The following is a 15,000-nucleotide window of genomic DNA, read 5'->3' as shown; positions in this document are numbered from 1 at the left end:
AGCCGGAGCATGACGATGCAGAGTCTCGGTTCACAGGAGCCTGGGAAGAACATCCCGTACGGAACCCTTTACCCGAAAACATCCGAACCGCACATGCTCGCGACAGTCCTGCCGTTAGAGAATGCACCGTGCACGCGACCGAGTAAGGCCACTCAGAGACATCCATTTCCCAGGTATATGCCCCCTACGCACTTTTGGTGGCGCAACTCGCACGAACAGTCCCACCTCGACCCCGTAAACAAGCTTTTTTGCCTCGAAGAGTTCGTCGGAGACGAAGAAGCAACCTTCAGTGCAAACGTAGCACTCTTTTGTGCAACCGCCCAAACAACGCCCCCTCTACCCTCTGTCGAAACACTCGGCATTGCTGCTCCCTAAGGTGAGCTTCTCCTCATAGGCAATTCCGCTCTTATCCGGTCACGTTTGTGTGCCCGAATTTCGCAAGGCAACCTCCATGGGACATGGAAAAGACTCGAGAAGAGAGCTCGCTCACGGGAGAGAGAAGCCAAGGAGACCACGAGAGTGCTGAGAGTGGGACAGCGCTGAATAGGCGGGAGAAGCCTGCGCGTATAAACGGAGATATATATCCAATTGCAACGAAGGAACGTGCCAAAGATCGAGAACAATGGCAGAAATGCTAGTAACGTGCACTTCGGGACCAACGCATCACCGGAAGACAACCGCCAAACATCGAAAGAGTCGCGATGCTCCGCAACCTACGTGCAAAGCGGTCGCACACCGGGTAAGGGAGTGAGAGCCCCAAACATAGCTGGGCGAGGCGCTCACTCCGCTCTTTAATATCTCGTTAATACCGCCAAGGAAATGGCACAAGCACACACACACAAGCATCCTCGGAAGAGGACAGTTCGAGTGACAGGTCAAATCCAAGAGTTCCGAAGACTACCTCCAGGAACAATCGGGAACAAGACCGATTACAAGTCGTCGAGTCTGTTACTGGGCGAACACGAGATGCGCACAGGAAATCGATCAGCCCTCACAATGGCCCAAGGCCAGAGATCGGACTGCTACGATTTACCCCAACAATCATCGTGCCACTCTTCGCAGAGAGGTGATAGACGCCAACGAGCCCGCGCATAGCAATCGAGGTGTAAAAAGGGCGTTGAAGGCAGGAAGCCTGGACGAAAGAGGCTACGAGGTCACCTCGAAGCGGTCTAAGAATCGGGCGCACTTGGGGCGACTACCAGTGCCAACCCCTTATCCCGCGGTGCGTCCGACACACAGAAATTTCCAAGGCGGCCAAGGAGCCTCCCCGCATAGCAATCGGGGTGTGAGGTTACGGATGCAGCATTGATAGCAATCGAGGTGTGAGGCGAAGGATGCAGAAGTGAGAGCCGAGGGATGTAGCAGAGATAGCAATCGGGGTGTGTGATGCAGAAGAGATAGCAATCGAGGTGTGCGGTGGGAAGGGCCCAGCAGCCAGAATGCATGAAGCGACGGATGAAGCAGTGATGACAACCGGGCTGTGAGGAGAGGAGGGATGCAGCCAAGAAAGCAATCAGGGCTCGAGGCAAGGGATGCATCAAGGATAGCAATCATGTTGTGAGGCGAGATTCCAAAGGCTAAACGTGAGAGGCTGCAGGGTCGACTCAGAGAGGTCTATGCATGTGAGAGGCTGAAAGCAAGGTCGACTCGGAGCGGTCTATGCATCGGGCGCGCTTGGGGCGACTACCAGTGCCAACCCCTTATCCCGCGACGCGTCCGACAAAGAGAACGTTCCAAGGCGGCAGAGGAGGTTACCAGCCGAAGGATGCAGTAGCAATAACAGGTATAGTTCCGCGGCGGCCGAGAAGACTCACCGCATAGGAATCGGGATGCGAGGCGAGGGATGCGGCGGGAAGGCCCCGACGGCTAAACGGAAGAGGCTGCAGGGCCGCCTCGGAATGGTCCAAGCATCGGATGCGATTGGGACGACTACCAGTGCCAACCCCTTATCCCGCGATGCGTCCGATACACAGATAGTTCCAAGGCGGCCGAGGAGCCTCACCGCATATCAATCGGGGTGCGAGGCGAGGGATGGGGCGGGAAGGCCCCAACGGCTAGACGGAAGAGGCTTCAGGGCCACCTCGGAATGGTCCAAGCATCGGACGCGCTTGGGGCGACTGCCAGTGCCAACCCCTTATCCCGCGATGCGTCCGATACACAGATGGTTCCAAGGCGGCCGAGGAGCCTCACCGCATAGCAATCGGGGGTGCGAGGCGAGGGATGGGGCGGGAAGGCCCCAACGGCTAGACGGAAGAGGCTTCAGGGCCGCCTAGGAATGGTCCAAGCATCGGACACGCTTGGGGCGACTACCAGTGACAGCCCCCTATCCCGCGATGCGTCCGATACGAAGATGGTTCCAAGGCGGCCGAGGAGCCTCACCGCATAGCAATCGGGGTGCGAGGTGGGGGATGCGGCGAGATGGCCCCAACGGCTAGACGGAAGAGGCCACAGGGCCGCGTCGGAATAGTCCAAGCATCGGACGCGCTTGGGGCGACTACCAGTGACAACCCCTTATCCCGCGATGCGTCCGATACGAAGATAGTTCCAAGGCGGCCGAGGAGCCTCACCGCATAGCAATCGGGGTGCGAGGTGGGGGATGCGGCGAGATGGCCCCAACGGCTAGACGGAAGAGGCTGCAGGGCCGCCTCGGAATAGTCCAAGCATCGGACGCGCTTGGGGCCACTACCAGTGACAACCCCTTATCCCGCAATGCGTCCGATACGAAGATAGTTCCAAGGCGGCCGAAGAGCCTCACCGCATAGCAATCGGGGTGCGAGGTGGGGGATGCGGCGAGATGGCCCCAACGGCTAGACGGAAGAGGCCACAGGGCCGCCTCGGAATAGTCCAAGCATCGGACGCGCTTGGGGCGACTACCAGTGACAACCCCTTATCCCGCGATGCGTCCGATACGAAGATAGTTCCCAGGCGGCCGAGGAGCCTCACCGCATAGCAATCGGGGTGCGAGGCGAGGGATGCGGCGAGATGGCCCCAAAGGCTAGACGGAAGAGGCTGCAGGGCTGCCTCGGAATAGTCCAAGCATCGGACGCGCTTGGGGCGACTACCACTGCCAACCCCTTATCCCGCGATGCGTCCGATACACAGATAGTTCCGAGGCGGCCGAGGAGGTGGGGGATGCAGCGAGATGGCCCCAACGGCTAGACGGAAGAGGCTGCAGGGCCGCCTCGGAATAGTCCAAGCATCGGACGCGCTTGGGGCGACTACCAGTGACAACCCCTTATCCCGCGATGCGTCCGATACACAGATAGTTCCGAGGCGGCCAAGGAGCCTCACCGCATAGCAATCGTGGTGCGAGGTGGGGGATGCGGCGAGATGGCCCCAACGGCTAGACGGAAGAGGCTGCAGGGCCGCCTCGGAATGGTCCAAGCATCGGATGCGCTTGGGGCGACTACCACTGCCAACCCCTTATCCCGCGATGCGTCCGATACACAGATAGTTCCAAGGCGGCCGAGGAGCCTCACAGCATAGCAATCGGGGTGCGAGGCGAGGGATGCGGCGAGAAAGCCCCAACGGCTAGAGGGAAGAGGCTTCAGGTCCGCCTCGGAATGGTCCAAGCATCGGACGCGCTTGGGGCGACTACCAGTGACAACCCCTTATCCCGCGACGCGTCCGATACACAGATAGTTCCAAGGCGGCCGAGGAGCCTCACCGCATAGCAATCGGGGTGCGAGGCGAGGGATGCGGCGAGAAGGACCCAACGGCTACACGGAAGAGGCTTCGGGGCCGCCTCGGAATGGTCCAAGCATCGGACGCGCTTGGGGCGACTACCAGTGACAACCCCTTATCCCGCGACGCGTCCGATACACAGATAGTTCCAAGGCGGCCGAGGAGCCTCACCGCATAGCAATCGGGGTGCGAGGCGAGGGATGCGGCGAGAAGGACCCAACGGCTACACGGAAGAGGCTTCGGGGCCGCCTCGGAATGGTCCAAGCATCGGACGCGCTTGGGGCGACTACCAGTGACAACCCCTTATCCCGCGACGCGTCCGATACACAGATAGTTCCAAGGCGGCCGAGGAGCCTCACCGCATAGCAATCGGGGTGCGAGGCGAGGGATGCGGCGAGAAGGACCCAACGGCTAGACGGAAGAGGCTTCGGGTCCGCCTCGGAATGGTCCAAGCATCGGACGCGCTTGGGGCGACTACCAGTGACAACCCCTTATCCCGCGACGCGTCCGATACACAGATAGTTCCAAGGCGGCCGAGGAGCCTCACCGCATAGCAATCGGGGTGCGAGGCGAGGGATGCGGCGAGAAGGACCCAACGGCTAGACGGAAGAGGCTTCGGGTCCGCCTCGGAATGGTCCAAGCATCGGACGCGCTTGGGGCGACTACCAGTGACAACCCCTTATCCCGCGACGCGTCCGATACACAGATAGTTCCAAGGCGGCCGAGGAGCCTCACCGCATAGCAATCGGGGTGCGAGGCGAGGGATGCGGCGAGAAGGACCCAACGGCTAGACGGAAGAGGCTTCGGGTCCGCCTCGGAATGGTCCAAGCATCGGACGCGCTTGGGGCGACTACCAGTGACAACCCCTTATCCCGCGACGCGTCCGATACACAGATAGTTCCGAGGCGGCCGAGGAGCCTCACCGCATAGCAATCGGGGTGCGAGGCGAAGGATGCGGCGAGAAGGACCCAACGGCTAGACGGAAGAGGCTTCGGGTCCGCCTCGGAATGGTCTAAGCATCGGACGCGCTTGGGGCGACTACCAGTGACAACCCCTTATCCCGCGACGCGTCCGATACACAGATAGTTCCAAGGCGGCCGAGGAGCCTCACCGCATAGCAATCGGGGTGCGAGGCGAGGGATGCGGCGAGAAGGACCCAACGGCTAGACGGAAGAGGCTTCAGGGCCGCCTCGGAATGGTCCAAGCATCGGACGCGCTTGGGGCGACTACCAATGACAACCCCTTATCCCGCGACGCGTCCGATACACAGATAGTTCCGAGGCGGCCGAGGAGCCTCACCGCATAGCAATCGGGGTGCGAGGCGAGGGATGCGGCGAGAAGGACCCAACGGCTAGACGGAAGAGGCTTCAGGGCCGCCTCGGAATGGTCCAAGCATCGGACGCGCTTGGGGCGACTACCAGTGACAACCCCTTATCCCGCGACGCGTCCGATACACAGATAGTTCCGAGGCGGCCGAGGAGCCTCACCGCATAGCAATCGGGGTGCGAGGCGAGGGATGCGGCGAGAAGGACCCAACGGCTAGACGGAAGAGGCTTCAGGGCCGCCTCGGAATGGTCCAAGCATCGGACGCGCTTGGGGCGACTACCGTTGCCAACCCCTTATCCCGCGATGCGTCTGATACACAGATAGTTCCGAGGCGGCCGAGGAGCCTCACCGCATAGCAATCGGGTTGCGAGGCAGATTATTGGGAAGGGAACCCCCTGGGATGCGGCTCAAGCAGTGCCCAAAGGGACTGGAATGCGGAATCACATCGAGAGACCCAAATGCTATACGAGGGCTCAAATCGAATTATCGATTTGGCCACGACATGGACGCATCGGAACGACTACCTTTGCCGAACCACTCGCAATTGCATCCATACCGAAACCAATAGACATTTCCGTTAGAGCCCTCGCATAGCATTCGGGAATCTCGCATGCCCCTCTAAATCGACCAATGCTGGCGCTCAATGAAAATCCGAGCGCTACCACCGTTCGAGCGCCAGCATTGGTCGAGTTAGAGGGGCACGGGGGAGAATGCTCCAGTCAACACCTCCCCTATATAAGTTATTTGTCCGATTCTCGCACAACCGTAGTCTGCCTCGTCGAATCAAACAACGGTCCCAGATTCCGACTTCCGTTCCGTAGAGACCCAAAAGCTAGATGGAGGCTCGCAAGAAAGAGAGTCGGCGCATAGCAATCGGGTTTCTCGAACGTTTAGGGACCGAGCTCACTTGCGGATAGGGCAAAATCCGCCAAGCAACCCAAAAGCTAGACGGGGGCTCGAATCGAATCGCCTAGGCGGCCACAACAACGACGTGTTGGATCGACTACCAGTGCCAAACCATTCAGCAAGACTAGTCTGTGTCGAGGCCGGATAGAGATTCTCAGAGAGCGCTCGCATAGCATTTAGGAGACCTGCCGCGTCCCTCACACTCGACAAATGGTGGTGCACGTTTATAAATCCGAGCGATCCCAACCCTTTCAAGCACCAACATCGGTCGAGATAGAGGGGCACGGAGGGGGCTGCGTGAGACAACACAGTCCCCTATATAAGTTATTTGTCCGATTCTCACACATCCGAAGAATGGTCATCAAATCGGACAACAGCCCAAACTTCCGACTTCCGTCCCAGAAAGCCCAAGAGCTATCTAAAACGTTCATGGCCGGAACTCGATCGCGGCTATACCAGTCCGCCAAGCAACCCAAAAGCTAGACTGGAGCTCTAGTCGAATCACCTCTGTGGCCATTGCAAGGACGTGTTGGAGCGACTACCATTGCCGAACCATTCCGCAGGTCGAGTCCATACCAAGGCCGCATAGAGATTCACGATGAGCTCCTGCATAGCAATCAGGAGACTTGCCGTGTCCATCACAATCGATAAATCCTGGTGCAAGATTTTTGCATCCGAGCGCTCCAACCAGTCGAGCACCAGCATCAATCGACATAAACGGGCACGGGGGGAGGATGCTCGAGAACACTACCTCCCCTATATAAGTTATTTGTCCGATTCTCAAGCAGCCGAAGTCTGGTCATCGAATCGGGTCAAAGACCACAACTTCCGACTTTACCCACAATGCAAGTCATCGAATCGAACATCGGCCCCCGAGTCGGACTCCATGCGTATGTCAGGTCATCGGACCCAAATTCCGCCTTCCTGCGCATGGCGGGCCATCAATATCAACTCGGTCATCGGACCCAAACTCCGCCTTTTTGCGTATGGCACGCCTTCAAATCGGTCATCGGACCCAAATTCCGCCTTCCTGTGCATGGCGGGCCATCAACATCAACTCGGTCATCGGACCCAAATTCCGCCTTTCTGCGCATGGCACGCCATCAACTCGGTCATCGGACCCAAATTCCGCCTTCCTGCGCATGGCAGGTCATCGGACACAAATTCAGACCTCGCCAATATGCCTACGTATCGAATCGGTCATCGGACCCAACTTCCGACTTCATCCATACTGTAGGGTCTTTGAGGTTGGCGCGGTGCGCTCAACCCAGGGAGTCGACCCATCGAAGCATACACCTCCCCTATATAAGCTATTTGTCCGATTCCCACACCTGTGTAGTTTGCACCTCTGACCAGGACATCGACCCCAACTTCCGAACTCGACTGCAACGACGGCACCAGCGCCTTGGTGCGCACCTTGCGACGCACAGTCCCAACATTCGCCTTCCTGCACATGGCAGGTCATCGGACCCAAATTCCGACCTCGCGAGTATGCCTACATATCGAATCGGTCATCGGACCCAACTTCCGACTTCATCCATACCGTAGGGTCTTTGAGGTTGGCGCGGTGCGCTCAACCCGGGGAGTCGACCCAACGAAGCATACACCTCCCCTATATAAGCTATTTGTCCGATTCCCACACCTGTGTAGTTTGCACCTCCGATCAAGACATCGACCCCAACTTCCGAACTCGCCTCCAACGACCGAACCAGCGCCTTGGTGCGCACCTTGCAACGCACAGTGCCAACATTCGCCTTCCTGCACGTGGCAGGTCATCGGACCCAAATTCCGACCTCGCGAGTATGCCTACATATCGAATCGGTCATCGGACCCAACTTCCGACTTCATCCATACCGTAGGGTCTTTGAGGTTGGCGCGGTGCGCTCAACCCGGGGAGTCGACCCAACGAAGCATACACCTCCCCTATATAAGCTATTTGTCCGATTCCCACACCTGTGTAGCTTGCACCTCCGATCAGGACATCGACCCCAACTTCCGAACTCGACTAAAAAGACCGCACCAGCGCCTTGGTGTGCACCTTGCAACGCACAGTGTCAACATTCGCCTTCCTGCACATGGCAGGTCATCGGACCCAAATTCCGACCTCATGAGCATACCTACTAATCGAATTGGTCATCGGACCCAACTTCCGACTTCATCCATACCGTAGGGTCTTTGAGGTTGGCGCGGTGCGCTCAACCTGGGGAGTCGACCCATCGAAGCATACACCTCCCCTATATAAGCTATTTGTCCGATTCCGACACCTGTGTAGTTTGCACCTCCGCTCAGGACATCGACCCCAACTTCCGAACTCGCCTGCAACGACCGAACCAGCGCCTTGGTGCGCACCAAAAGTGCGCACTTTTGGAGGGCACTTTTGTGCGCTCCAAAGGTGCGCACTTTTGGAGGGCACTTTTCTGCGCTCCAAAGGTGCGCACTTTTGGAGGGCACTTTTTGGAGGGCACTTTTCTGCGCTCCAAAGGTGCGCACTTTTGGAGGGCACTTTTTGGAGGGCACTTTTCTGCGCTCCAAAGGTGCGCACTTTTGGAGGGCACTTTTTGGAGGGCACTTTTCTGCGCTCCAAAGGTGCGCACTTTTGGAGGGCACTTTTTGGAGGGCACTTTTCTGCGCTCCAAAGGTGCGCACTTTTGGAGGGCACTTTTTGGAGGGCACTTTTCTGCGCTCCAAAGGTGCGCACTTTTGGAGGGCACTTTTCTGCGCTCCAAAGGTGCGCACTTTTGGAGGGCACTTTTTGGAGGGCACTTTTCTGCGCTCCAAAGGTGCGCACTTTTGGAGGGCACTTTTCTGCGCTCCAAAGGTGCGCACTTTTGGAGGGCACTTTTTGGAGGGCACTTTTCTGCGCTCCAAAGGTGCGCACTTTTGGAGGGCACTTTTGTGCACTCCAAAGGTGCGCACTTTTGGAGGGCACTTTTCCTGTGCTCCAAAGGTGCACACCTAGGTGAGCACCTTCGACCACACCTTGTAGCACACCAAACTCTGACTTTCGACTTCATCCGCAATGCAGGGTCTTTGAGGTTGGCGCAATGCGCACAACCAGGGGAGTCGACCCATCAAACCCAACACCTCCCCTATATAAGCTATTTGTCTGATTCTCATACATGCGTAGCCTGCAGGAGCAATTAGGACATCGACCCCAACTTTCGGCTTCTAAACGAAAACAAGGTCTTTGAGGTTGGTGTAATGCGAACAACTAGGGGAGTCAACCCATCAAACCCAACACCTCCCCTATATAAGCTATTTGTCTGATTCTCATACATGTGTAGTCTACAGGAGCAATTAGGACATCGACCCCAACTTTTGACTTCTTAACGAAAACAAGGTCTTTGAGGTTGACGTAATGCGCACAACCAGGGGAGTCGACCCATCAAACCCAACACCTCCCCTATATAAGCTATTTGTCCGATTCTCATACATGTGTAGCCTGCAGGAGCCATTAGGACATTGACCCCAACTTTTGACTTCTTAACGAAAACAAGGTCTTTGAGGTTGGCGTAATGCGCACAACCAAGGGAGTTGACCCATCAAACCCAACACCTCCCCTATATAAGCTATTTGTCTGATTCTCATACATGTGTAGCCTGCAACAACGATTAGGACATCCACCCCAACTTCTGAATTCGTCTGCGTTGACCGCACCAAAGGTGCACGCCTTGGTGCTCACCAAAATCCGACTTCCGACTTCTTCTGCTATGCGGGGTCTTTGAGGTTGGCGCAGTGCGCACAACCAGGGGAGTCAACCCACCGAATGCAACACCTCCCCTATATAAGCTATTTGTCTGATTCTCATACATGCGTAGACTGCAGCAATGATTAGGACATCCACCCCAACTTTTGACTTCTTAAACAAGACAGGGTCTTTGAAGTTGGTGCAGTGCACACAACCAGGGGAGTCGACCCATCAAACGCAACACCTCCCCTATATAAAGCTATTTGTCCGATTCTCATACGTGTAGTCTGCAGCAGCGATTAGGACATCGACCCCAACTTCCGAATTCGTTTGCATTGACCGCACCAAAGGTGCACGCCTTGGTGTGCACCCTGGAGTGCACTTTGGTGCTCACCTCGGTGCACACTTTGGTGTGCACCTCGGTGTGCACCAAAGGTGCGCACCTTGGAGCGCACCAAAGGTGTACACTTTGGAGCGCACCACATAGGGTCTTTGAGAGGTTGGCGCAGTGCGCACACCAAGGTGGGTGTTGAGGTGCGTGCCGAGGTGGGTGGGTGCTAGGGTGCGCTCCATGGTGGGTGCCAGGGTGGGTGCGTGCTAGGGTGGATTCCAAAGAGGGTCATAGGGTGGGTGCCAAGGTGGGTTGGTGATATAGTGGGTTCAAAGGTGGGTACTAGGGTGGGTTCCAAGGTGGGTCACAAGTTGGGTGCCAGGATGCGTGGGTGTTAGGTTGGGTGCCAAGGTGGGCTCCTGCGTGGGTGGGTGCTAGGGTGGGTTTCAAGGTGGACGCGAGGGCGGGTGCCAAGGTGGGTAACAAGTTGGGTGTTAGGATGGGTGAGTGCTAGAGTGGGTGCCAAGGTGGGTGGGTGCTAAGGTGGATGCCAAGGTGGTTCACAGGGTGGGTGGGTTCTAGGGTGAGTTCCAAGGTGGGTCACAGGTTCAGTGCTAGGGTGGGTGTCAAGGCGGGTGTCGAGGTGCCTGGGTGCTAGGGTGTGGATGCCAATGTGGGTCATAGGGTGGGTACTAGGGTGGGCTGCAATGTGGGTGCCAAGGTGGGTAACATGCTCGGTGGGTTCTAAATTGGGTGCCAGGGTGGGTGTGCACCCACCTTGCCCGAGGTGGGTGCCAAGGTGCCAGTGTGGGTGGGTGCTAAGGTGGATGCCAAGGTGGGTGAGAAGGTGGGTGATAGGTTGAGTGGTAGGATGGGTGGGTGCCAAGATGGGTCACAGGGTGGGTGCAAGGGTGGGTAGGTGCTAGGGTTGGTGTCAGGGTGGGTGGGTGCTAGGTTGGGTTCCAAGGTGGGTGCGAGGGTGAGTGTCAAGGTGGGTCACAGGTTAGGTGCTAGGATGGGTGAGTGCTAGGGTGCAAAGGTGCCAGGGTGGGTGCTAGGATGGGTCGATGCTAGGGTGAGTGGCAAGGTGGGTCCACAAGTGTCAAGGTGGGTGCCGAGGTGGGTGCCAAGTCGGCGACTGCTATGGTGGATGCCAAGGTGGGTCACGGGGTGGGTGCCAAGTTGCTAGGTTGGGTTCCAAGGTGGGTGCCAACGTGGGTGCTAGGGTGCGTGGGTTAAAGGGTGTGTCACAACGTGGGTGCCAGGATGGGTGCGCACCCACACTGGCCAAGACGGGTGCGGGTGCAAGGTTGGGTTCCAAGCCCGGTCACAGGCTGGGTGCTAGGATGGGTGGGTGCCAAGGTGGGCACCAGGGTGGGTGCACCCACCCTGGCCAAGGTGGGTCACGGGGTGGGTCCTAGGGTGGGTAACGGGGTGGGTACTAAGGTGCGTGCCAAGGTGGGTCATAGGGTGGGTGCCAAGGTGGGCACCAGGGTGGGTGTGCACCAACCCTAGCCAGGGTAGGTCACGGGGTGGTTGTCGGGGTGGGCGTCAAGGAGCCAAGGTGGGTGGCAAGTAGCCAAGTTGCGTGCCAAGGTGGGTGTCGGGGTGGGTGCCAAGGATCCAAGGTGGGTGCCAAGGAACCAAGGTGGGTGTCTGGGTGGGTGCCGAGGTGGGAGCCAGGGTGGGTCCCAAGGTGAGTGCAAAGGTGGGTGCCAGGGTCAAGGTGAGTGCCAATGTGGGTTCCAAGGTGCCAGGGTCAGGGTGAGTGCCAATGTGGGTTCAAAGGTGCTAAGTTGGGTGCGAGGTTGGGTGCGAGGGTGGGTGGGTGCCAAGGTGTGCTAGGTGGAAGCCCGGGTGGGTCGGCATCCCATGGGTGTCGAGTTGGGTGCCTGATGGGTGCTTCTTGTCAAGTTTTAGTCGTCGGGACTCATTTCGAGCCTTAGAGGTCGTTTCTTGTCCGGTTGCCCTGTCTTCGACCTGGGAACCCAATTTTGGTCCTCGGGTCCCATTTTTTTTTGTCTCGCATCCCACTTTTGGCCTGTGGCCTTTTCGGGGTCGATTCTCGTTTTGGGCATCAGAGCATGTTTCTTCTCCTAAAACCCAATATTTGTTTATTAAGTCTTGGAACACATTTTTGTTCTCGTGGACCCATCATGGGTCTTGGAACGCATTTGTGGTCCTTGGGTCCCATTTTGCATCCCGAAACTTGTGTTTTGGTGCTTGATCCCTATTTTGGGTGCCCACCTTGCACCAAGTGCGCACCCGGGGCAAACCGAGCGCCTTGGTGCACCGGGGCAAGATCGAGCGTGCACCCGAGGCGCCCCGAACATGCACCAAGGTGCACTCGGCCCACATGTGAGCGCAGGTCGTTGCGCCCGAGGTGGTGTGTGGGCACCGCGTTGCAGACGGGACACTGCACGCACACGACGCCCCCTCCAGGTGCACGCACGTAGGCCGGGCCGGGTGCACACCCGACGCCCTAGCAAGGTGCGCGCACCCGGGCAGGGCTCACACTTGGCGAACGGGGCGCACTTCGCGAGGGAGGGTGTGCACCTCGACGGGGGTGGGTGGCCGGGGTGGATTCGCACGTGGGTCGCGGTTTGCTAAGTACACACTGCGACAAGCTCATAACGGGTGCGATCATACCAGCGTTAGTGCACCGGATCCCATCAGAACTCCGCAGTTAAGCGCGCTTGGGCCGGAGTAGTACTGGGATGGGTGACCTCCCGGGAAGTCCCGGTGTTGCACCCTTTTTTAGTTTTTCGCCGGGCGTCGCAATGCTATTTGAATAAACCTTTTGCCCGTTTGCGTTCTCGTCGGGGCCGGGCCGGGCCGGGGTGCGCTGCCCGCACTACCGCGCGCGCGGGGGCGACACCGAGCGCGCACCCGAGGCGCCCCGAGCACACAGGCCACGGTGCAACCCGGGCGTTGTGCGCGCACCCCGGTGCGCCCGAGGTGCTGCGCGCGCACCCAGGTGAAATCGGTGTGCACCTCGGCCAGTGCGCGCTCGGTCGAGTCGCGCACGTTGGCCAAGGTGCACGGTGATGTTTCTTACTCTAAGGTTCCGCACCAGACGCCCGGGACAGGTGAGCGAAGCTGGGCGGGGCCGGGTGCGCGGCCGGGGCAGGTGCACGCAGCTGGAGAGAGCTTTGGAGCACACTTCGGAGCGCACCAATGATGCGCTCCATTCAAAAGTTTCCTGAAAAGGCAAAAAAAGTTGAGATTATAGAATTTCCCACTTGAGAGATTGTAAAAAAAAAAAATTTAAAATGAAGGAAACGCGGGTGCCAAGGTGTGCGCAGCCCAGCCAAGGTGTGCGCACCAAGGCGCCCACCCTGGCGAAGGTGCACGCAAGGTGCGCACCCGAGGCAAACCGGACAATTAACCCAACTTTCGACTTCGCGCGCACCTTGGAGCGCACTTCGGAGCGCTCCTTGGTGCGCACCAATCTTGGGCACCTCGGAGTGCACCATGGCGCCCACCAAGGTGCGCACCCGGGGCAAACCGAGCTCCGACTTCGTGCGCACCTTGGAGCGCACGAAAGGTGCGCACCATGGCGCCCACCAAGGTGCGCAGCCCAGCCAAGGCGTGCGCATCAAGGTGCGCACCCTGGCGAAGGTGCGCACCCGGGGCAAACCGAGCTCCGACTTCGTGCGCACCTTGGAGCGCACAAAAGGTGCGCAACCCAGCCAAGGTGTGCGCACCCCGGTCAAACCGAGCTCCGAATCGTGCGCACCAGAGGTGCACGCCATCGTGCGCACCTTGGAGCACACTTCGGAGCCCTCCTTGGTGCGCGCCGATGTTGCGCACCTCGGAGCGCACCCGGGGAAAACAATGCAATTAACCCGACTTTCGACTTCGTGGGCACCTCGGAGCGCTCTCGGGTTCGCACCTCGGAGCACACCGAGGTGCGCACCTTTGATGCGCTGCCTTCACCAATTTCCAGAAAAGGCAAGAAAACATTGAGAAGGTGTGCGCACCGAGGTGCCCACCCTGGCGAAGGTGCACGCGAGGTGCGCACCCGGGGCAAACCGGGCTCCGACTTCGTGCACGCCGCACCTTGGAGCACACTTCGGAGCGCTCCTTGGTGCGCACCAGGGCGCGCAACCCAGCCGAGGTGCCCACCCCGGCGAAGGTGCACGCGAGGTGCGCACCCGGGGCAAACCGGGCTCCGACTTCGTGCACGCCATGGTGCCCACCGCGGCGAAGGTGCACGCGAGGTGCGCACCCGGGGCAAACCGGGCTCCGACTTCGTGCACGCCGCACCTTGGAGCACACTTCGGAGCGCTCCTTGGTGCGCACCATGGTGCCCACCAGGGCGCGCAACCCCGCCGAAGGTGCACGCGAGGTGCGCACCCGGGGCAAACCGGGCTCCGACTTCGTGCACGCCGCACCTTGGAGCACACTTCGGAGCGCTCCTTGGTGCGCACCATGGTGCCCACCAGGGCGCGCAACCCCGCCGAAGGTGCACGCGAGGTGCGCACCCGGGGCAAACCGGGCTCCGACTTCGTGCACGCCATGGTGCGCACCGCGGCGAAGGTGTGCACCCGGGGCAAACCGGGCTCCGACTTCGTGCACGCCGCACCTTGGAGCACACTTCGGAGCGCTCCTTGGTGCGCACCAGGGCGCGCAACCCAGCCGAGGTGCCCACCCCGGCGAAGGTGCACGCGAGGTGCGTACCCGGGGCAAACCGGGCTCCGACTTCGTGCACGCCGCACCTTGGAGCACACTTCGGAGCGCTCCTTGGTGCGCACCATGGTGCCCACCAGGCCGCGCAACCCAGCCAAGGTGTGCGCACCAAGGTGCACGCGAGGTGCGCACCCGGGGCAAACCGGGGTCCGACTTCGTGCACGCCGCACCTTGGAGCACACATCGGGGCGCTCCCGGGTTCGCACCGGCGTTGCGCACCGTGGTGGGCACCTCGGAGCACACCAAGGTGGGCAGCGAGGTGCGCACCTTTGATGCGATGCCTTCACTAATTTCCATAAAAGGCAAAAAAAAAACGAGATTTTAAAATTTCCGTTTTGAAAGATAGTGAGAAAAAGGGAATGCTGGTGCCATC

General features: G+C 59.1%; 1 non-coding gene across 1 annotated transcript; it reads left to right on the top strand.

The window, feature by feature from the left end:
• The first annotated feature begins 12,570 nt into the window (after positions 1 to 12,570).
• On the top strand, positions 12,571 to 12,689 carry LOC131866063 (5S ribosomal RNA). Its single transcript, XR_009364695.1, has one exon. It is a non-coding gene; the product is annotated as a 5S ribosomal RNA (ribosomal RNA).
• The last annotated feature ends 2,311 nt before the right edge of the window (positions 12,690 to 15,000 follow it).

The sequence above is a fragment of the Cryptomeria japonica genome, unplaced genomic scaffold (assembly GCF_030272615.1).
Source record: "Cryptomeria japonica unplaced genomic scaffold, Sugi_1.0 HiC_scaffold_129, whole genome shotgun sequence".
In the NCBI taxonomy this organism is placed as follows: domain Eukaryota; kingdom Viridiplantae; phylum Streptophyta; class Pinopsida; order Cupressales; family Cupressaceae; genus Cryptomeria; species Cryptomeria japonica.
The sequence above is the reverse complement of the archived record's forward strand: the minus strand, read 5'-3'. Positions and strand labels throughout refer to the sequence as shown.